The sequence below is a fragment of the Schistocerca piceifrons genome, chromosome 2, assembly GCF_021461385.2.
Source record: "Schistocerca piceifrons isolate TAMUIC-IGC-003096 chromosome 2, iqSchPice1.1, whole genome shotgun sequence".
In the NCBI taxonomy this organism is placed as follows: Eukaryota; Metazoa; Arthropoda; class Insecta; order Orthoptera; family Acrididae; genus Schistocerca; species Schistocerca piceifrons.
In genome coordinates this window covers 260063529-260088163 of record NC_060139.1, presented here as the reverse complement: position 1 = coordinate 260088163, position 24635 = coordinate 260063529, and positions in this window count along the sequence as shown.

Here is a 24635-nt window from a genome sequence, read left to right as displayed (position 1 = left end):
GTAACTAAGTGGCAAAACTATCACCACAGCATAATTGTAATAATGGTGCTTCATCTTTTTTGATCTCCAACGGTACAAACATGTACATGAATGTATAAACACCTAAAGATGGGCCCAAGCCCGAAACCGGTCGTGTGACAAATAAACAACCTTTTATTGTGACTGGTAGCGGATATTTTTCTACAACCCCATAAAGGAACAGTCACGGAGTTTGACAGCATCCACTATGGGTAAAATTCATTTCATTTTATTCCAGTCAGTGAGATTCCAGGCCCCGATGTTCAGCGGGGGGATACTAACCTATCGCCCGCCGTACGCCTCGACGACCAGAATTGATAGTCTGTAGCACCATTTCACTTCATAGCAGGCCCTTTAGTTGTTACCCGTGACACATTTACAGCACAGCGGTACGTCGACGATACTCTACCCCCCATTTTGTTGCCCTTCATGAAAAGCCATCCGGGGCTTACGTTTCAGCAAGATAATGTCAGTCTTCACACGGAGAGGGTTTCTACTTCTTGTCTTCGTGCATGTCAAACCCATCCTTGACTAGCAAGGTCGCCGGATCTCTCCCAAGTTGAGAACGTTTGGAGCAGGGCCCTCCAACCAGTCCGATGTTTTGAGTATCTAACGCACAAGTTGCACAGAATCTGGCACGGTATCCAACAGGAGGGCATCCAACAACTCTGTCAACAAATGCCAGCCCGAATAACTGCTTGCATAAAGATCAAAGATGGACTAACGCGTTATTGACTTGCTCAATTTGAGAAGCTTTTTCTCTTAAATAAATCATGCCGTTTTTCTGAAACTGTAGTCATTTGTTTGTCTGTGCATTTACGTCGCATCTACGAACTTCTGGCCCACTCGGATAATTTCTTCGAGGTGCGTCTTTTTTTTCTATTAGAGTGATTTTAAAACCTCCTGAACTTCCAGTTTGTAGAAATTTTATGTAATGTAAGTAAATACAACTTGAAAAGCAACCTCTAACTCCAGAAAAACAGGGCCGCAGGTTGCCTAGAAAGCCGTTCTGCGCCTTATTGATTGAACTGAATCCACCTCACTGTGGGTGTGTCGTAAATACACTCATGCTCATAGATTAAGGATAATCGCAGAATCTGGTGCCACACAACGTGGCCCTACACAAAACTGGAGCTAATAGCATAGACACATAGGGAACACACACGACACAGATCTGTAAGTCCACGGTATTGGTGATAAGTTGAGAAAACCGTCCCGAAACACATGTGCTACAAAACGCCACTGTTTCCTGAACATGCACCCCGACATCAGTATGGGATATGATCACCATGCAGACGTACACAGGCCGCAGAACTGGTTGACACACCCTGGATCAGGTGGTCGAGCAGCTGCTGGGGTATAGCCTCCCATTCTTGCACCAGTGCCTGTCGGAGAGCCTGAAGTGTGCTAGGGGTGTGAAGACGTGCAGAGATATGTCGACTGAGAGCATCCCAGACGTGCTCGATGGGGTTTAGGTCTGGAGAACAGGCAGGCCACTCCATTCGCTTGATATCTTCTGTTTCAAGGTATTCCTCCACGATGGCATCTTGGTGGGGCCGTGCGTTATCATCCATCAGAAGGAAGGTAGGATCCACTGCACCCCTGAAAAGGCGGACATACTGCTGAAAAATGACGTCCCGATACACCTGACCTCTCACAGTTCCTCTGTCAAAGACATGCACAGATGTACGTGCACATAATCATAATCCCACCCCACACCATCAAACCTTTCAAGGAAATTTTAAGGGATTGGTATCTGGTTCCTGATTCACGCCAGACGAAAACCCGGCGAGAATCACTGTTCAGACTATATTTGGACTCGTTCATTAACATAACCTGGGACCACTGTTCCAATGACCATGTACTGTGTTCTGGACATCAGGTTTTACGGGCTCTCCTGTGACCAGGGGTCAGTGGAATGCACCTTGCAGGTCTCTGGGCGATTAAACCCTGTCTGTTCAGTCTGTGTGTCTGGAGACAACTGTTCCAGTGGCTGCAGTAAGGTCCCGAGCAAGGCTACCTGCAGTATTCCGTGGCCGCCTGCGGGCACTGATGGTGAGATGTCGGACTTCTTGTGGTGTTGTACACTGTGGACGTCCCGTACTGTAGCGCCTGGACACGTTTCCTGTCTGCTGGAATCGTTTCCATAATCTTGAGATCACACTTTGTGGCACACAGAGGGCCCGTACCAGCCTCCAGTCGCCCTAGTATTCTACCCCTCAACATAAATATCTGTTCTTTGAGTCATTTTCAACACACATTGACCATTAGCACGTCTGAAAACGTCTGCACACTTACTCGCTGCACCGTACTCTGACATGCACCAACACACCTCTGCGTATGTCGACTGCTGCCAGATCCACCGTGCGACGACCGCAGGTCAAATGCACCGCACGGTCATACCCCGAAATGATTTAAACCCGTAAACCGCCCACCAGAGCGTTGTTTCACCATGTATCAGCATTATCCTTAATTTATGAGCATGAGTGTATATTGATGAGGATCACGGTTACGACTGACCTAACTGACCCAAACCTTTCTTAGTCAAGATAATAACCAGGTCATCTCAACTGCACCCAGTTGTCCTAAGCAGACAGACAACTAGAATAACAGCCACGCAGGGTGCACTGAGAGAATGGTTTGAAATGCGTAGTAGTGGTGGCAAAGTTCCCTCCACCATGCACTACATTGTGACTTACGGAGCATCTATGTAGAAGCAGAAGAATGCTGGAGATTAGATGGTTACATCGAGTAACAAATGACGCGGTAGTGGGCGAAAAAGACATTTATGGCACAACTTGATTACAAAAAATGCAACGGCCTTGACCCAGTGGATACACCGGTTCCCGTCAGATCACCGAAATTAAGCGCTGTTGGGCGTGGCCGGCACTTGTATGGGTGACCGTCCGGGCTGCCATGCGCTGTTGCCATTTTCCGGGGTGCACTCAGCCTCGTGATGCTAATTGAGGAGCTACTCGACCGAATAGTAGTGGCTCCGGCCACAGGAAACCATCATATCGACCGGGAGAACGGTGTGCTGACCACACGCCCCTGCTATCTGCATCCTCAACTGAGGATGACACGGCAGTCGGATGGCCCCGGCGGGCCACTTGTGGCCTGAAGACGGAGTGCTTTTATTACAAGGAGGGGTTGAGTGACAGGACACACCCTGAGACGGGAAGGAATCGGCAATTTGGTAGTAGGACGAAGTGCGTGTGTGGGCGGGGTTGCTGTAGTTATTCACTTATGAAGATCGCTACGCAGGATAGAGCAGTGTGGAGAGAAGCATCAAAGCAGTTTTTGGGTTGAAGGCCACAGCAACAACAACCGTAAAACTTGGCAGATGTAGGGCAAATGCTGTTAGCAGATGATACTAGCATTTTTATTTGCACATTCACAGCCACGAGGGCACCGGTGGCCGCAGCAGAGCTTCGTCCGTAATGGCGCGTGCTTTGCCTGGCCAGGCGGTGCACCATCCTGCATGCGGCAGTCAACCCGTTAAAGAACAAAATGAAGCTGATTTATAGTGAGGTGACAATCATCGGATAGCGATAAGCACATATACAGATGGCGGAGGTATCTCGTACACAAGATATAAAAGGGCAGTGCATTGGCCAAGCTCTCATTTTTACTCGCGTGATTCAAGTGAAAAGGTTTCCGACGTCATTATGGTCTCAAGAAGGGAATTAACGGACTTTAAAAGCGGAATAGCAGCTGGAGCTAGACGCTTAGGACATTCTATTTTGGAAATCGTTAGGGAATTCAATATTCCGAGATACACAGCTTCACGAGTATGCCGAGGATATCAAATTTAGGCATTGCCTCTCACCACGGACGACGGAGAAATCAATGTTGGACGTACCACGCACATATCCATTAGGACAGTGCTGCGAAAATTGGCGTTAATGGGCTATGGTAGCAGAGTGCCTTTGCAAACAGCGCTACATCGCCTCCAGCGCCTCTACTGGACTCGTGACCATATCAGTTGGACACTAGACGACTACAAGACCGTGACCTGGTGAGTTAGGTCCCGATTTCAGTTGGTAAGAGGTGATGGCAGGGTTCGAGTGTGGTGCAGTCCCCACAAAGCCATGGTCCCAAGTTCTCTACAAGGCACTGTGGGTCCATAACGGTGTGAGCCGTGTTTACATGGAATGGACTGGGTCTTCTGGTCCAACTGAACCGATCATTGATCGGAAATAGTTATGTTCGGTTACTTCTTGGAGACCACTTGTAGCTATTCATGGATTTTATGTTCCCAAACGACGATGGAATTTTTATGAATGACAATGAAGCATGTCAACGGGCCACATTTGTTCGCTATTCGTTTGAAAAACGTTCTGCACAGTTAGAGCGATTATTTCGCCAACTAGATCGTCCTGCGACACGAATCCCATCGAACATTCACAAGACATAATCGGGAGGTCACTTCGTGCACAAAATCCTGCACGGGCAATACTTTCGTAATTATGGGCGCCTCTGGAGGCAGCATGACTCAATATTTCTGCAGGGGGCTTTCAGTGACCTTTTTGAGTGCATACCACGTCAAGCCGCTAAACTACGCTGGGCAAAAGCAGGTCTGACACGATATTAGGAGGCGTCTTATGACTTTTATCACCTCGGTGCATAGTAGTAGGTATTTTTCACAACAGAAGAACCAGAAACATGATTTAGAGACGGTCTGAGGATGGTAGAAAGATACGGTGTGGGTGAGCTTTAGAGGTATTAGCACAAACGCAAGGAGCATTTAATCTTAGAATTAAGGGGCTTCAGCATTGCACAAACATCTTTCACAATGTTTCTAGGAGTTTACGACGATAAAAATGTGCTGAGCTACTGAACGAAAGACTAAGTAACCACTTATGTCTTAAGAATGCTTAAGGATCGCTGTAACTGTGAAGACATACTATGTACTTACGTAAATGTGTTCCAGGAAACTACAAAATTTTCAAAAATAATTATTCAAAATTCAGAGACAAGCTAAATGAAAGGGAATTTTCACAGTTATGAAACTACAAGTAGGAATAATTTTGATAAAGAAGTAGACTTCAAGATCTTATAACGAAAAAAAGGCTATATAAACCTAAAATAATCTTCACTGTTAGGTTTGCAGTGTCTTTCAAATCCCTTAAGACGATTGCTGGGATGGTTCCCTTGAAAGGTCATGTCCGTTTTCCTTCCCCATCTTCGAAATCCGCCTGCAATAACGTCGTCCTCGCCGCTGGGACGCTAAACAATAATCTTTCTCCGTTGCATGCACGAAGAAATAACCATAAAAATATCAGCTATATTTAAAAATGAGTTGTAAGAGATTCTATTGTCTAATAGCTTTTACAGCGTTGAGGGATGGATAAATTTGCAGGATGCGTCTTCCCCACTGCAGCAGAGTGTGTGCTGGTGGCAGTGAAGCTGTGAGGGCGGGTGGTGAGGCGTTCTTCGATAGCTCACGAGGTAAGAGCAGCGAGAAGCGGGGCTCATGGTTCGAATCGCGATATGGCATAAAGGTCCCATCTGCCTGAAAGTTTCGGTGCATAACTTATCGACATAGGCCTGCCACTTTGTTCAAGAAATCATATGACGTTGTTTATTACGTGTTTCACGTAAAGAATATTTTTGCCGCTGCCGTTCATTCAGGAACCCAGCAAGCTCTTGAAGTGAGCTTGTTGATGAGCAATAGTAATTGTGTCATTGAAACTATATGCGAAATGCTGCCTGTGAAACGGCGCCAGTTCTGTGTGTCAATGTCGCGTGTGCGTTGCGTGGCCAGAAACAGTCTGCAAAACTTGTAAGTGTGATACAGGGTAGGTTGTGCAGTTAAGAAAAAAGTTCGATACGTTTTCGAGTTAATTAGCATTGAAGTTAGCCAGCGAGGCCGTTGCGGGCGCAAGTTCAAGCGGCCCGCCACATACAATTATTGTTAATTGTTCTTATCTCGTAGATGACAGCACTCGAGACTGCTCAGCCTTGGGCTCGGGTTCGATCCTTACTACCGTCCCTCTTCCAATTTTTGTATCGCTCTCTTGTTCGTTTTTAGGAAACCAAACGAAGAGCACGTTTGGTGACACCGTCCCTGGCGGGGCGCTGGAACTTGCGCTCGCAACGTCCTGACTGTCTAACTTCAGTGCTAATTAACACGGCGCAACGAATCGAATTTTTTCTTAATAATCATTTCACAGCCCAAGCTACTCTGCAACACCATTACAAGCCATTCAGAGTGTATCCGAACATCCTGCACATGAATTTAGAATGGATGAAATGTGAACTGTAAGATTTTAATTATTTTTGCACGTAATTAAGACAGTGATTTGTTTCCACGTTTAGCATCTGCGTTGTGTTCGTTGTATAGACGTTTCTCACTTGTCCATAGCGTTGTACAAAATTAAAAAAGGGTGAATGAATATAGCTACAGGAAGGAAATCAGCTGCAGAGAGATACTGTCGTAACAGAATGCCACACTAAGCCGCTTTTACATTGGTGATGCCTTATACTGTCCGATTGTGGAGTGGCCTTGAATACGCGCCTTATCGAACGTGAAAGTTATTCTTAGCAAATCGATTGGCTGGAATTAAAGCACAATGTGGCCGGTCGAACAGTAATGCCCGTCCGTTACAGGAATAGACTTCCAGAGACCTGTCGGGTAGTCAAGCGGCTCTTGAATAGTTTGGTCGTGCTTAATATCCGTTAAACGGAGAAAGGCAGATGGCTGCAGAGAGTGTTCGGTACAGTGGACTCGCAGGCGTGAGAACTGCGCTTCAGATCCCCGTCGGGTCATCCAACTTGTTAGCTTTGCACTGCCTTCCTTTAAATTTAAGGAAAATGTCGGGGTGGTTCCATTGAACGGCCACTGCTGATTTCTACCCCCATCCTTTACACATCCAAGCTGGCGCTGCTTCTATAATGACGTCGCCGTCCACAGGACATTAAATTTTAATTTGCTTCCTTTGTTTTTCAGATGTTCGTTGACACTGATGGCGCCGGCGGGTGTGGCCGAGCGGTTCTAGGTGCTTCAGTCTGGAACCGCGTGACCGCTACTGTCGCAGGTTCGAATCCTGCCTGGGGCATGGATGCGTGTGATGTGCTTAGGTTAGTTAGGTTTAAGTAGTTCTAAGTTCTAGGGGACTGATGACCTCAGATGTTAAGTCCCACAGTGCTCCGAGCCATTTGAACCATTTGATACTGATGACATAAAAACTGGAGATAACAGAATGAATATGAGTTCGATGTTTGGAAACTACTTCACCGAAAAATGATCGCAACATAATTGCTTCTTTCTGTCGTCACACGGATGCAAAAATAATAAACAAATACGTGAGCACGGAAGTGAAAATCAGCTCACGGTAATCGATGGACGAAAGGCACCTAGTCAGGCCGCTGTAACAATGAGGTGTGTCATTGAATTGGAAAGAGAGGCACTGTGTTCAAGTCAACAAGAATCTTCACAGGACGTACGTACCGAAATATGTCATTTCTGTCACTCTTACATAATTAGTAAACGTACAGGGGGAGGTTTCGTAGCTCCTGAATTATGACACCGGCGTTATAGTTTTGATGGAAGTGTATACTTTTTTCTGTGACAAAGAAAAGAACCTTCGAGGAAGACTCCAACAACATAACGTATGTAGAAGCTGATCACATACAAATCACTGTCTCGACATAAGGAGTCGAGGTCTCACAAACGTCTCCCATCGAATAAAAGCAAGCACGTAACTGAGCAAGGGGTCGTGTGATTATTGTGACTGTCGTGTCGAGTGCTCGAAATGTTGTCCGCCACAAAGCGATGCTGGGCAGGCAGTACTCCACGTTGAACGTCGTCTGTATTTAACGCAACACAAGCCTGTGTTCTACGGTCTTTCACGTCGTCGGGTGTCGTAACTGTTTGCTTGCAGATTCCTATTTTAATTTTTCCCTTCGGTCAGTGAGGCCAGCTCTAGGCGCTTCAGTCTTAAACCGCGCGACCGCTACCGTCGCAGGTTCGAATCCTGTCTCGGGCATGGATGTGTGTGATGTTCTTACGTTAGTTAGGCTTAAGTAATTCTAAGTTCTAGGGGACTGTTGACCTCAGAAGTTCAGTTCCATAGAGATCAGAGCCATATGAACCATTTTTTGAATTTTTCCCGCAAATAAAAGCCCAGAAGTATTAAGTATGGTGAAGTTGCAAGATATTCTCTGTTTCCTGAATGATCGATTCAAGGGCCTGCAAGTGTTAAAAAGGCCAGATATTATAAGAGGCAGTCAACTGTGAGGCAAGGCGGTCCGTGCCTTCATGGAAAAAAGTTTGCGGTTGCCTACGTAACTATGGTCGTTCACAGGCGTGCACCTCTTCGTCCGAAGCAAATAGACGACCACGAATGTCTTTCTTCAGGGCTCCAAAAAAAAATGAAATCCCTTGTGGAAAGATCGGGACTGTATGGAGGGCGTGTGAGGGTTTACCAGTGAAATTTCTGCAGCGTAACTGCCACATGTGGGCCCGCCTTTTTCCGCGAAGGCAATGACCGTCTTGTGTCACAGTGGCATAAATGTATTATGAAGTATGGCGTTTACTTTTGAAATAATGAGCAGTTTACTTATTTTTTTCCATCAGTCTCGTTTTCATTCGACTGTCCCTTATACCTGAGCGGAATGGGCGAGACATCATCACGTTGTTGTGACGTGGACTGCCTATGTCCAGTGCTATTTTTCCAATAACTGCGGCAGCATGTCTGTTAGCAACTGTAGATACGTGTGGCTGTTTACAGTCCCATCAACAAAGCAGGGATCAGTATTGCAAGCTTTTGAAAAGCTCTCACAACACGTTGGCAGACCAAGGCCTTTGTCTATCCACTCCTCGCAGCAAACATGAATATTCGACTGACCAGTAGTGAATATTACTAAGTTGATTTGCCCAAAGTTTAGAATCAACTAGCTGAGTACCCAGCGTTGCCCGGGTATGTATTTACTCCAGTTTCCAGTTGGCCCATTTTCTCCTTCTCCCAATCTCCGTTCATCTCGACCACCCTCTCTCTCTGTCTCTCTGTATCTCTCTCTGTCTCTCTCTCTCTCTCTCTGTCAATCTCTTCCACCCCTCTCACTGTCCATCTCCCTCTCTCTCTCTTCCTGTCCATCTGCTCGTCCCCCATATCTCTGTCTATCTGCTTCTTCCCTCTCGGTCTATCTCCTGCCCCCTCTAATTCATCTCCTCCTCCGCCTTTCCCTGTCCATCTCCTCCTCACCCTCTCGCTACTCATCTCCTCCTCCCTTCTCTCCCTATCCATCTATTAATCTTTCCATTCTTTGTCCACCTCGTTCCCTCCCCTCTCTCTGTCCATCACCTCTTCCCCTCCTCCCTCCTACCTGTCCTCATCTTCTCCTTCCCCCTCGCTGTCTGTCCATGGCCTCCTCCGCCCTTCTCTCTCCACGTTATCACCCTCACCCCAATAGGAGGCTGGTGTTTCTTACCGCCACAGAATTTCTTTCCAGAATGTAACTAATATGTGCATAAAATCTGGTTGAATCGTTCCAGGGGTTTAGGATGAGCTTTTTAACCGTGCCTTCACCCACGTACTCCAATGCCAAATGTATTTCAGGTACATTTAACACATATCACACCTATTTGTACACATATCTCACCCTATCTCCGGCACATTTCGCCTTGAAATTTCATATTCAAGCAGCTTAGTGTTTATGACTTCCTGAACTATGTGCTGTACAATAATATAATTTTGCAGGTACATCCAATGATAAATGTGGTTACTGTGTGCATAATGTGTTGTGAATATACTTAACAGAAGTCATAAATTAAAACGTCAAGCGTGATTCGACAGTTTTTCACTCATCGCAGCCCTTATGACATCATGTCTCGAACGTTGAGTGGTATATGTGAACATTGCCTGCAAAATTTAATGCGAATACAATTAGCAATAGAGCAGTAAAATTTAAAACGTCATGCTTCATGCGGCTATTTTATCGCACGAACAGCGAAAAAGTTGTAACCGATAAACTTGCTTTCTTTCATCGCTTTGTAAGGATCGGCACCGAGAAAAGTTTCGGGTTGAAATTATGTGTAAAGCTTGTTGCAAGTCTCTGAAAGTTCTCGTTCCCAAATACTGGATGACTAACGTCGTCGGCTACACTGATTTCTCACCCCCACCACATCCGTTTGATATGTAAGGGTTGTTACCCCCACAGCGATTCTTTTCAGACAGTAAGTGACATGTGTATCAGGTTTGGTTGATATCGATCCAGTAATATAGGAGAAGATGTATAACATACATACATACATGTTTATTATATGTGTGGGTGCGTCTTTCGTAAACGAAATTTTGCGTAGAATTTTCGCATCGCTTTGCATTATCGTAGACATTCGGAGGACTGCAACCGATTATTGGGAATCATTGTTCGCAGAACTCTCCTTCGATCGACCCTATTCACACATTCAGGCTCCATCGTAATGATGTAGGAATTCTGTTTCATTGCTGCATTTTTTCCTTACTTGCAGCTCTTTTTCGTTTTAGTATTTTATTCTTGGTTCTTACTGGTTCTTGATATAGTTTTATAGTGCTTACGCAGACAGGGTACGAGGACTTGGCACGCTCAGGATACCTTTCAGCAGCTCTTCTTCAACGTTTCGGCGACGTTTGCCATAAAGGAAGTCCATATCCACAGACTGACAGACTTTAAGAGCACGGGAAAAAACACAAACTGTACCTGTTACGTGCTAGTGCACACTTGGTACTATTAGGAAAACGTTTGTGCGGTTTCTTCTGCTGACGGTGGAACAGTGGTTGTGCCGCTGCTATCATGTTCTTGGTGATCGAGTGCCACAAACGTTACCCGCTGAAGATTTCTTCGAAGGTTGCTCCTAGTCGAGTATATAGGTCTATTTAAAAACAGTCGTTGTGACTATTCCGCCGCTACAAACGTTAAAAATTACTTGGGTACGTCAGACAATTCGCCACATTGTCCGTTATATCTTGACGAAAACCACACCCTGGTACAATGCCTGACAAAAAGAGCGAAGCACCCCAGTCGAAGGAAGAAACGAAATGAAACTTCACTATTTGATTGGATATGGGATGTTATTGCAGTATTTACAGACTCGGTTCAAATTTACAAAGAACTTTGCAGTATGAGCTCACTCGTCGGTATGACTCTCTCTGGCCTGGATGCACGCATTGATTCGCTTAGGAAGGGTGGCATAAACACGTTGTATGCTCTCCTCGACAAGCTGGTGCGAACCGTTGGAACCTGCGAGCTGGCCCCACAGTTGTTCCACTGGAAATCTTAGTGGCCACGGGAGTACATCAACATCACTCAAACACTTCATAGACACATGTGCTATGTGTCGACGAGCATTAATCTGCTGAAATATTACATCATGACACTGTCGCGTGGGAGGTGAGGCATAAGAACGCAAGATGTCGGTGACATAGCGTTGTACTGTCAGATTTCCCTTTGTCACTACCACCGTACCATGATACTGGGAGTAACACCACTGTCACTGCAAAACATTGTAAGAATGGGACAATGGGACAATGAGACATGGGACCCCCCCCCCCCCCCCCCCCCCAAACAGCGATACGCCACTGAGTACATTCATCATTCGTCAGCAGTCTATGCTTCCCGGTCACAGCACCAGCAAAGACGCAGCCATTTCTGTTGTAGTCTTAACTGCGGCCTACCCATGGAACGGTAATTCCCTAGTCCGGCTAGTCTCTGAGCAATGACGATGGATGACGCAAAATTTTGAAGAACGTCTATAACTTGTTCTCGCATGGCAGGCACACATATGACGGACTTGCAATGTGTTTGGTGCACACTACTGAGATCCTCCATTGTACACTACTGGCCATTAAAATTGCTACACCACGAAGATGACGTGCTACAGACGCGAAATTTAAACGACAGGAAGAAGATGCTGTGATATGCAAATGATTAGCTTTTCAGAGCACTCACACAAGGTTGGCGCCGATGGCGACACCTACAACGTGCTAACATGAGCAAAGTTTCCAACCGACTTTTCAAACACAAACAGCAGTTGACCGGCGTTGCCTGGTGAAGCGTTGTTGTGATGCCTCGTGTAAGGAGGAGAAATGCGTACCATCACGTTTCCGACTTTGATAAAGGACGGATTGTAGCCCCTCGCGATTGCGGTTTATCCTATCGCGACATTGCTGCTCGCGTTGGTCGAGATCCAATGAATATGGAATCGGTGGCTTCAGGAGGGTAATACGGAACGCCGTGCTGGGTCCCAACGGCCTCGTATCACTAGCAGTCGAGATGACGGCATCTTATCCGCATGGCTGCAACGGATCGTGCAGCCACGTCTCGATCCCTGAGTCAACAGATGGGAACGTTTGCAAGACAACCACCATCTGCACGAACAGTTCGACGACGTTTGCAGCAGCATGGACTATCAGCTCGGAGACCATGCCTGCGTTTACCCTTGACGCTGCATCACAGACAGGAGCGCCTGCGATGGTGCACTCAACGACGAACCTGGGTGCAAGAATGGCAAAACGTCATTTTTTCGGATGAATCCAGGTTCTGTTTACAGCATCATGATGGTCGCATCCGTGTTTGGCGACATGGTGGTGAACGCACATTGGAAGCGTGTATTCGTCATCGCCATACTGGCGTATCACCCGGCGTGTTGGTATGGGGTGCCATTGGTTACACGTCTCCGTCACCTCTTGTTCGCATTGACGGTACTTTGAACAGTGGACGTTACATTTGAGATGTGTTACGACCCGTGGCTCTACCCTTCATTCGATCCCTGCGAAACACTACATTCCAGCAGGATAATGCACGACCGCATGTTGCAGGTCCTGTACGGGCCTTTCTGGATACAGAAAATGTTCGACTGCTGCCCTGGCCAGCACATTCTCCAGATCTCTCACCAACTGAAAACGTCTGGTCAATGGTGGCCGAGCAACTAGCTCGTCACAATACGCCAGTCACTACTCTTGATGAACTGTGGTATCGTGTTGAAGCTGCATGGGCAGCTGTACCTGTACATGCATTCCAAGCTCTGTGTGACTCAATGCCCAGGCGTATCAAGGCCGTTATTACGGCCGGAGGTGGTTGTTCGGGGTACTGATTTCTCAGGATCTGTGCACCCAAATCGCGTGAAAATGTAATCACATGTCAGTTCTAGTATAATATATTTGTCCAATGAATACCCGTTTATCATCTGCATTTCTTCTTGGTGTAGCAATTTTAATGGCCAGTTGTGTAGTAGTCTGGTCGACGGGAATCTTGAAGACGAGCATGCCGTCCCTCACGCTACCTTGCCCTCAAACATCGGGCCACTGTCACATCCAAATGCCCCACAAATCTGAATGTTGCACAATTTGACCAGCCGGCCGAATGGAGAACCACAAAGAGGGCCATTTCAAACTCTGTCACATCTGTATATTCACACGAATACGCGGCATCTACGTGTCCTTCACGTGATCACTTAATACTGACGCTGTTCATGCCCCTTATACGCCCTACCAGGCCTGAAAACAATACTAAATACGAACGACGTTAATGCACTCTAGTTGTCATATTACCCATAATAGAGAGTTGAAACTCAAGTCATTTACATACTGGCCGTTGGTTTGTACGTGCACGAAGTTACACTGACGTCCAACAATGTCTTCTGCGTTCTTACATTGGCTAGAACAGTTACAAAGTCGAAGAGGAAGAAGAAGGTTCTGCTGTTAGGTAGTTCTCATGGCAGAGGTGTAGGCCAGCAGTTGCAGGAAGTGCTGGGGAGTGAGTACCAGGTCACCAGCATTATGAAGCCTAATGCAGGATTGGCTCAGGTGACTGTTAACATAGGGGGGGTTATGTAGGGATTTTACTAAAGAGGATCAGGTAGTGATTGTGGGTGGGGCTGGTAATAGTATTGATAGGGATAGGGAGTATGACATAGATGGTGACCTGGAAAAGATAGCCACTCAGACTGGCAACACGAATGTGCATTTCGTGGAACTGTTTCAGCGTCACGATCGGCCTCATCTTAATACAGCCGTCAGGCGTAATAACATGAGACTTGTGGGTGCACTGATGACATAAAGCATGGGTCACGTTTCAGTGGTGTCGGTGGAGTCTATCAGCAGGACGGGTTTCACTAGACATGGCCTGCACCTCAACAGGTATGGGAAGGGGAGGTTGGCAAAGCTTATAGGTGACAGCATAGGTGGGGTTGGTGGGATCACTCATGGGAAAATTCCTGCAGTAGTGGGTGTTAGAGCTGCACCTTTTTTAGATTAAAGTCAGCTGACAGGTATTCCTGCTTAAGGGAAGTCTCTCTAACAAAGGAACCACTTTTGACAAAGCTTAGGTATCCGAGTAATGAGGGAATTAGAATATTTCGTCAAAATATACAAGGTATTAGAGATAAAGTTAGTGAACTGCTTATAGATGTTGACTCTGAAATTATTGGTATATCTGAACACTTCTTAAATAAGGAGATAATTCAGAGGCTTCCTTTACCAGGATACAGGTTGGCTGGCAGCTTTTCGAGGAGCTCTTTGCGGTGTGGGGGAGTAGCCATGTGTGTGAAAAACGGCATCCCATTTGAGTCAATTGATGTTTCAAAGTACTGCGCTGAAAAGGTGTTTGAATGTTATGCAGGTGTGGTTAAATTTAACGGAGTTAAACTTCTAACTGTTGTTATTTATAGATCCCCAGACTACGATTTCACAACATTTTTGCTAAAGCTAGAGGAGGTTCTTGGTTCACTTTATAGGAAATACAAAAAGTTAGTTATATGTGGTGACTTCAATATTAGTTGTATAAGTGATTGTGCTAGGAAGAGGATGCTGGTAGACCTCCTTAATTCATATAATCTTATGCAAACCGTATTCTTTCCAACGAGAGTGCAAGGGAACAGTAGAACAACCATAGACAACATTTTTGTTCATTCCTCATAACTAGAAGGGCATTCTGTTAGCAAAAAGGTGAATGGCCTTTCAGATCACGATGCACATAATTTAACTCTAGAAGATTTTTGTGCTGCAACACGTGTTAAATATAGTCATCAGCTGTTTAGGAAAGCTGATCCAGTTGCTGTAGAGACCTTTGTAAACCTTATCAAGGAACAGGACTGGCAAGATGTTTATAGTGCTGATACAGTAGACGATAAATATAATGCTTTTCTCAAGACTTTACTCGCGCTCTTTGAAAGTTGCTTTCCGTTAGAACGTTTAAAACAGTGTACTAGCACAAACAGGCAGCCTGGGTGGCTGACTAGAGGGATAAGAACATCTTGTAGAACAAAGTGGCAATTATATCAGAACGTTGGAAACGGTCAAAATCTAAATGCAGCAGCCCATTACAAACAGTATTGTAAGGTGCTTAAAATGTTATTAAGAAGGCAAAAAGTATGTGGTATGCAGATAGAATAGCTAAATCCCAGGATAAAATTAAAACCACATGGTCAGTCGTAAAGGAAGTGGCTGGTCTGCAGAGACAGGTCGAGGATATAGAATCAGTGCGTAGTGGGAATGTCCATGTTACTGATAAGTCGCATATATGTACAGTATTTAATAATCACTTTCTGAATATAGCAGGTGAACTAAATAGAAACCTAGTCCCAACAAGGAATCATATAAAGCTCTTAGAAAAAAGTGTTCCGAGACTGTTACCTGAAACGCTCCTCCATGATACTGACAAGAGGGAGATTGAGTTAATAATTAAAACACTAAAGACCAAGAACTCTCATGGATATGACGGGGTATCTAGCAGAATACTGAAGTATTGATCTATGTATGTTAGCCCAGTACTTAGCCATATCTGTAACTTTTCCTTTAGGAGTGGTCGGTTTCCTGACCGATTAAAGTACTCGGTAGTGAAGCCAATTTACAAAAAGGGAGACAGGGATAATGTTGACAATTTTAGACCTATTTCTATACCATCGGTTTTTGCTAAAGTTATAAGGTTGTATATACAAGGTTACTGGAGCATTTAAATTCACATAATTTGCTGTCAAATGTTCAGTTTGGTTTTAGAAATGGTTTAACAACTGAAAATGCTATATTCTCTTTTCTCTATGAGGTTTTGGACGGATTAAATAAAAGGTTGCGAACGCTAGGTGTTTTCTTTGATTTAACGAAGGCTTTTGACTGTGTTGACCACAAAATATTACTGCAGAAGTTGGACCATTATGGTGTAAGGGGTGTAGCTTACAATTGGTTCGCCTCTTACTTTAAGAACAGAAAGCAGAAGGTAATTCTCCGCAATATTGAGAGTGGTAGTGATGTTCAATCCCAATGTGGCAATGTCAAGTGGGGCGTTCCCCAAGGGTTGGTGCTGGGGCCACTGCTGTTTCTTATTTATGTAAATGATATGCCTTCTAGTATTACAGGTGATTCAAAAATATTTCTATTTGCTGATGACACCAGCTTGATAGTGAAGGATCTTGTGCGTAATATTGAAACAGTATCAAATAATGTAGTTCATGAAATAAGCTCATGGCTTGTGGAAAATAATTTGATGATAAATCACAGTAAGACTCAGTTTTTACAGTTTTTACCTCACAATTCAACAAGAACCGATATTTTGATCAGACAGAATGGGCATATTATAAGCGAGACGGAACAGTTCAAGTTCCTAGGCGTTTGGATAGATAGTAAGCTGTTGTGGAAAGCCCATGTCCAGGATCTTGTTCAGAAATTAAATGCTGCTTTATTTACCATTAGAACAGTATCTGAAATAAGTGACACTTCAACACGAAAAGCAGGCTATTCGCATATTTTCATACGCTTATGTCGTATGGTATTATTTTTTGGGGTAATTCTTCAGATTCAAAAAGGGTATTTTTGGCTCAAAAACGGGCTGTTCGAGTTATATGTGGTGTAAATTCGAGAACATCTTGTCGACCCCTATTCAATAGTCTGGGAATTCTGACATTGCCCTCACAGTATATATTTTCTTTAATGTCGTTTGTTGTTAGCAATATTAGCCTATTCCCAAGAGTTAGCAGCTTTCACTCAGTTAATACTAGGCAGAAATCCGATCTGCATGTGGAATGCACTTCCTTGACACTTGTGCAGAAATAAGTGCAGTATTCTGCTGCATCCATTTTCAATAAGCTACCACAAGAACTCAAAAATCTTAGCAGTAGCCCAATCTCTTTTAAGTCCAAACTGAACAGTTTCCTCATGGCTCACTCCTTCTATTCTGTCGAGGAGTTCCTGGAAAAGATAAAATTAAGCAAATTCCAGTGTTACATTGTTGATTTTGTTTTTTAAACTTACGACTTGTCACTTGAATATGTTTTTTTGTATTTCATTTTATCTGTTTCTAATATCGTGTTATAATTTCATGTATTGACTCATTCCATGACCATGGAGACTTCTCCTTAATTTGGTCCCACGGAACAATAAATAAATAAATAAATCACTATGTGTACAATTATACTACATCACATTACATTAATACTTGTTCTTTAGATCCTGAATACAACACGATATGGAACGTGTCAGTTTTCTTTACACAATATAGTTGATTTTATTCAGTTACTACTTCATATCTAAAAGTTCAACTATTGAGTAGATGGAGTTGTCATTCAGAAATTCTTTTAATTTGCTTTTAAATGTTGGTTAGCGATCTGTCAGACTTTCAATGCTATTTGACAAATGATCAAAGATTTTTGTGGCAACATAATTCCCCTCTTTCTGTGCCAAAGTCAGATTTAACCCAGAATAGTGAATATCATCTTTTCTTCCAGTGTTGTAGCTATGCACTTCGCTATTGTTTTTGAATTGGAGTGTGTTACCAATAACAAATTTCGTATGTGAATATATGTATTGCAAAGGTGTTGTGAATATGCCAAGTTGGTTAAATAAGTGTCTGCAAGGTGATCTTGGTTGGGCTCCAGCTATTATTCTGATTACACGATTTTGTGTAATGAATAGTTTCTCTCTTAATGAAGATTTAGTCCAGAACATGAGGCCAAATGAAAGCAGCGAATGAAAATAGGCATAGTAGGCTACTTGCCTGATATATTTATCACCAAAATTTGCAATAACCCTAATAGCATAAGTAGCTGAACCTAATTGTTTCGACAGACCATCAATGTGTTTCTTCCAATTAAATTTCTCATCAATGCACACATCCAGAAATTTTGAATATTCTGTCTTAGCAGGAGACTTCTGTTCAAAGTCTACATTTATCAATGGTGCTATGCTGTTATCTGTACAGAGGTGTATGTACTGTTTTTTCTCAAAATTTATTGAAAGTCGATTTACAGAGAACCACTTGATAATTTTCTGAAAGACATTATTTACAATTTCCTCAGCTGACTCTTGTTTGTTGAGTGTGATTACCATACTTGTATCATCAGCAAAAAAAGTATCTTTGCATCTTCATAAATATCGAGTGGCAAGCCATTGATATATATTACAAGCAATAAGGAACCCAAAACTGAACCCTGTGGGTTGATACTTCCCCAGTTAGAGGACTCTGCTGCTTCCTGCAGACTATTTATGCAGTTAATTTCACCCTTCTGCATTCTTCTAGTTAAATATGAATTAAATCATTTGTGCACTGTCCCACACATACCACAATACTTAAACTTACATAAAAGAATTTCATGATACACACAGTCAAAAACCTTTGAGAGATCACAAAATATCCCAATGGATGATGTTTGGTTAATAAAGCATTTAACATTTGATCAGTGAAAGTATATATAGCATTTTCTGTTGAAAAGCCTTTCTGAAAACCAAATTGACAATTTGTTAGTACTTCATTTAAACAATCAGGTGATGCTACCCTTGAAGACATTACTTTATCAATAATTTTGGATAGAGCTGTCAGAAGTGAGACTGAGCAGAAGTTGTTAGCATCAGACCTATCCCCTTTTTATGCTGTTGTTTAACAATAGCCTATTTCATTCTATTGGAAAAATGTCCTGTTTCAATGGGCTACTACATATGTGTCTGAGAATCCTAATTATCTGCTGGGAATGAGGTTTTAGTAGTCCACTGGAAATACCATCAATTCCATGTGAGCTTTTACTTTTAAGTGAATTTATTATTTTCCTGATTTCTATAGGAGATGTGGGTTGAATTTTAATTTTATCAAACTGCATAGATATTGCCGCTTCCATATACTGCCTTGCATTTTCTAATGGTTAGCTGGATACCATTTTCTCTACAACATTTAAAAATTGATTATTAAAAATGTGTTGTTAATAAACTTTTCATTGAATCTGATAGAAATACAGCCTTCCTGTGCTCTCGGTTGCCCTGTTTCTCTTTCAACAATATTTCAAATTGTTTTATTTTATGTTTCACTGTTTCTCGATCATTACTCCCTCTAGAAATAAGATACATTTCCCTTTTCTGTTTACAAGATAAGTTTATCACTTTAGTAAGCCATGGCTTTTTGGAAGGTTTCTTACAATTATATTTCGCATTTTCTTAGGGAAACTGTTTCCAGCTATGCTCACAAAAGTACATGAAATAGGTTAAATTAGCATCAGGTTCCCCATACACCTCATCCCAGTCTAACAGTTGCAAGCTTTCCCTAAAATTTTCAGTTGTTAAATTGTTAATTAAATGCACTATTTTGGAGGACTGTTTTGTATTGTTGTATGGAGCTTTGTCATATACTGTAGCTAGCTTTGCATCATGATCAGATAGACCATTCTTAACAGGAAAATGTTTTATTTGATTTGATTTGATTTATCTGGGTCTATAAAAACATTTTCTGTCAGTGTGCTGCTTTCCTGTACTGCCTGAGTAGGAAAATCAATAACTGATGTGAAATTGAAAAAAAAAAAAAACAAGAAAGTTCAAGGTCAAGCTTTCTGTTGAGATCTTTCAGAAACTGTACATTGAAATCCTTACAAACAATAATTTGCTTCCCTCTGTGTGATAGGTAGCACAACAAAGAATCCAAGTTTTTCAAAAATAACTGAAAATTTCCCGATGGGGACCTACACACAGCTATAATTATAAAAGTACCATCATTCATTTATTTTAAGCTCACATGTACGTGCTTCTATATGCTGCTCTACATAAAAATTTAAAGTCTAAGTTTTTCACTCTGTTATGAATTTTAACATTTATGGCAACTCCTCCTCTCTCTCTAGTGTCTCCACTTACATCTGCTGAAAGCTTATATGCACCTGCATTTATCTTTTTCATATCTGTGACTATATGTTGTCCAGACAGGCATAGTACATCTATTCCATCCTCTGTTTCTAAATCTTCTAAGCAAACGAGAAGCTCATCTAATTTGTTTTTGAATCCCCTGTTAATCTGAAGCAATATACTAACATTATTTTTCACTGTGCTCCTGTGAGATTCTTGTGACATACTAACATCGTACTTTTGTGAGACCCTTGTGATATTTTAACGTCTCTAGCACCTGCCTGTCTGAGCTTGTCATTAAGCTTAATTTCATTCAATGTTGAATCATTGGACACTGATCTCAGCCTGGAAAAGGGTTCTCCCATGAGTCAGTGCCCGTCCCCCTCAAAGATTTTGCAATCATCCGAGCCAATTTACCCTCCCCTTTCCTACTGAGATGCAAGCTATGTCTTGTGAAGTCCCACCTACCAATACTATCAACAGGAACGAAACCTGACAAAGTAGCTGCCCGAAGAAGCTCATCTAGCTCCATATTGACCCTCCTGACAGAGCTGTTGAACTGGGGTCGATCATACCACATAAAAGCAGGAACCAACCCAACATTCGTATGGTTTGTTGCAGATGCTAATTTTACGAGGTCATGTCAGTATTATCAATACTGTTTCCCACTCCACCCATTATCACAACATGATCCTGCTATGTAGAACCCTTGCTCAATGATCCTACATCCTCTATCACTTGGATAAGACATGCACTGTGCTTGTAAAAACTTGTGTTCTGGCACCTGGCACTTAATTTTTCCTGCTAGATCTGGCCCACACTTCTTCCAAGGCTACTACCTAAGAACAGAGCTTTCCTCCTACTTTCTACTTGTTTTGAAACAGTTGGTTTCCTGGTGAAAGTCTGTTGAGTATTGACTGCACTTACATCTACCAGAGCCTCTTCCTTAGTTAACTGAAGTTGCAATGCAAGTCTCATTTGTGTCAATGATGAAACTGACAGATAGTGTTCTCTTTCTGCGGCCCCTGTTCCTTTCTACCCCTTCCCACCTGTCTTCACCTTTCTCTGCCCTTAACCTCATCAGCTTCTCCCTAGCTCCTCCCAGCCTGAAGGGCTCTAATCATCTCTTGTTCAACTATTTTCCTATCCCTTGAACATACTCTGCAATACCGTAGAAGAGACCCATTTACTTCCCCAATTCCCATGCCACTACATTCCCCTCCCCCCCAATGGTTATCTGTCACAACAGCTGCATTGAGTCCAGAACTAACTTTCCTACAGCAGTTCAAACACTTCTCACTCATGGTTGTTTACAATGTTTTTACAAAATTTATGTAGGCAATAACAGTAATTTCTGTTAACTACAGATCACAAGTATCATTTAAGTTACGTGGAACACTAATGTACCAGTGTACTATTAATATAGAAACGTAATGCACTTAAACTAACGTTAAAACTCAAAAACTTGCGCACCAGAAAAATTAAGCCTAAGATCGCGTATAAGCGATATGGACTTCATGCTTTTTGAATAGAAACAAAAGATAGAACTTCAACCTTTGATTCCACGAGTAGATGGGCACTACTAAATATATGTGTAATGAAAACAACCGAAGTGTTTCACTTAATACTGATGCAAACATCTTAAATTTGTATGTATACCTACGTCTAAAGTACGCTGAAACCTTGCCCTTAGGTTATGTTTTTTTTTCGAGAAATCCTTTAAAACGAGATATATTATATGAAATAGGCTTAAATTAACTTCCTTACGGTGTAATATTAACTTAATTGACGGTTGTAGTACCCCGTGCTTTCAACCGTTCGCAGTAACAACATAGGAGGCAGATCTTGCGACGTCTGTGGTACTAGCCATAAGGGAAAATTACTGAAAGACTGACAATACAATAAATATTAGAGAATAGACAAAGCTGGTTAGTAAATGACGCTGATTCAGATCTTGTCAGATTACAATGAATGTGAAGTAAGTAACACTGTCCGCATCACAGCGAGAGATCACGATTATGATTCGAGGAACACGCAAGTACCTAATTAACTTTTAATGTAAACCGACGCCAGTAAAAATAATTGGTCAGGTGCGAGTAGGACCCGCTTACTGATTTAGTTTTTACCCGTTACCGACGTCGTTACTGGTAAGATATCGGTGCGAGGGACTGCAAGATTTTTGAGAATATTTTAATTTCGATAACATGACTGTGACAAAGTCATGCAGGAGGTTGACGACCATTGTTATACTAATCAGTAGTTCTGCATTGAGTCTGACTGGATGGCAAAAGTAACAGTTAAACACCAGGCAAGAAATGACTTTATTGCTCCTATGTCGCGCTTCGGAATGTATCCATCATCACATATCCAGGACCGATTACTGCAGGTAGATAAGGCGTTTCACACTCAACTTGAAACGCCATATCTACATGCATTAATCGCTCCTGGGTATCTGCTAATATATTAATTCAAAAACGCGTCATGGAAGCAATAAAGTCATTCCTTGCCTGGTGTTTGACTTGTAAAATTGCGATGCAGTTAGCCTGAATGCAGAACTACTGGTTGTTTTAATTTCAAGTTTGTCGTCGGATAGCAAATGACAAAAGAAGTATTTTTTCCTATGACATAATTACAGATTAACCATTTTCGGATTTTTTCTCTTACTTGGACTGTGGAACTTTGCTTTTTTGCCCAGTTCTATGATTCTAGGTCTACGAGAAGTTAGTGTGTATCAAAATATGTGCCATAAGTAGCCGTATCTTTTTATTTCATTGTCAAGGGACCATAGACCTTAGTATGTGACATAAATTGAAATTGATACGTCTACCCCCTCCTAAGGAAAACCGTTTTTAACACTCGGACATACAGACAGACAGACAAATAACAAGTGAGCCTTTAAGGGTTCCGTTTCTACCGATTGAGATACGGAGCACCGCAGTATTGGATTCTACTTTACGTTTTGGAGCGCGCAGGTTGGATCCTGAGAGCTCCGTTCGACTTTTGCGTAGTCACGATGCAAACATTGTGCAATGGCGGCGCACGTGACCGCTATACGACGGGCTGCCCTCACGTGGAGTGCCTTCTATTGTCCTCCGCTGCGCGCAACTCAGAGATTACGGCAGCCTCCGACGCCAGTACAAGTATACACAATATACTTTGCTACGAAATCCGCTGTTACTGATAAAAAAAATACAGCCAAGACACATTGTCAAAGTCGCATACTCATGATGTCGCTGCAAAACTGGTAGCTGGCTTTGATCGTAAATCGGCCACTTGCGAAAATCACTCGAACTAGTCTGCATTTTGTCTGGAAGCTGATCGTAGTTTCGGCCTTTATTCATCGCAGAAAAACTACGGTGTACGAGTGTTTAGGATAATCTTTCGACAAATGATATTAGAGGACAGAGCTTCTGTCTCCCGATATCGTTGAAATGTACTCATTGTGACAGTGAGGAAAAGAAAAGGCTGCGCGGGAGTTGCCGAGCGGTCTCAGGCGCTGCAGTCATGGACTGTGCGGCTGGTTCCGGCGGAGGTTCGAGTCCTACCTCGGGCATGGGTGTGTGTGTTTGTTATTAGGATAATTTAGGTTAAATAGTGTGTAATCTTAGGGACTGATGACCTTAGCAGTTAAGTCCCATAAGATTTGACACACATTTGAACATTTTATTTTATTTATTTATTTTTTATTTTTTGAGAAAGAAAAGAAACGTTTCATATCACGAACTTACAGTTCACATCATCAGACAGCACTTGTACAGTGCATCTCCTTCAGATAACGAGATGCATTCTGTTGATAAGCTCGCTTCTGAATTGTAGTTTATGAGTTTAGCGGCTTTAAATTACAATCTGATCGTGGCGAGTGCGACTCATTGTGGATTCTGTGTACGCGGTGGCTCGTCGCAATCCTCAAGGGGAAGAGACGTGCAATCGTGAATGCCTGTTTTACGTCCCTTTGCTAATCAATAGTGATCCGGACCAATACACTCAGGAGCTCAAACAATGAAGTAGTGTCTGTTTCAAATAAATAAATTGAAATTGTACAGTGGAACATCCAGGAAGAAATGTAACAATATAATGAAAAGGGTAGTTGCTTCTCACCATAAAGCGGAGATGCCGAGTCTCAGAAAGGCACAACAAAAGAAACTGTTGGAAAGTTAGTTTTCGGCCAACAAGGCCTTCGTCAAAAACAGACGACTTACACACACGCACACACACACGCAGACGGAACTCACACACACATGACCACAGTCTCTGGCATCTGGAACCAGATTAAATTGTTCAGCTCGTGTGTTTTATTGTCGCACTCGGTATTATTCCCACGGCTAACGATAACCTTACAAAACTCGAGTTAGTGGACGTATCGCTTTTCATATTCTGTCCTCAAGTCTACTGAATTTGGCCAAAGATTGGTGTGATTCAGCTCTCCATGCTACTCCATACCGCGCAAGTCTCTTTATCTCTGAATAACTAGTGCAACTTACAACTACCTGACGCTGCTTACTGTATCCAAGTCTTGGACTCCCCCTAATATATTTACCTCCATGTCCG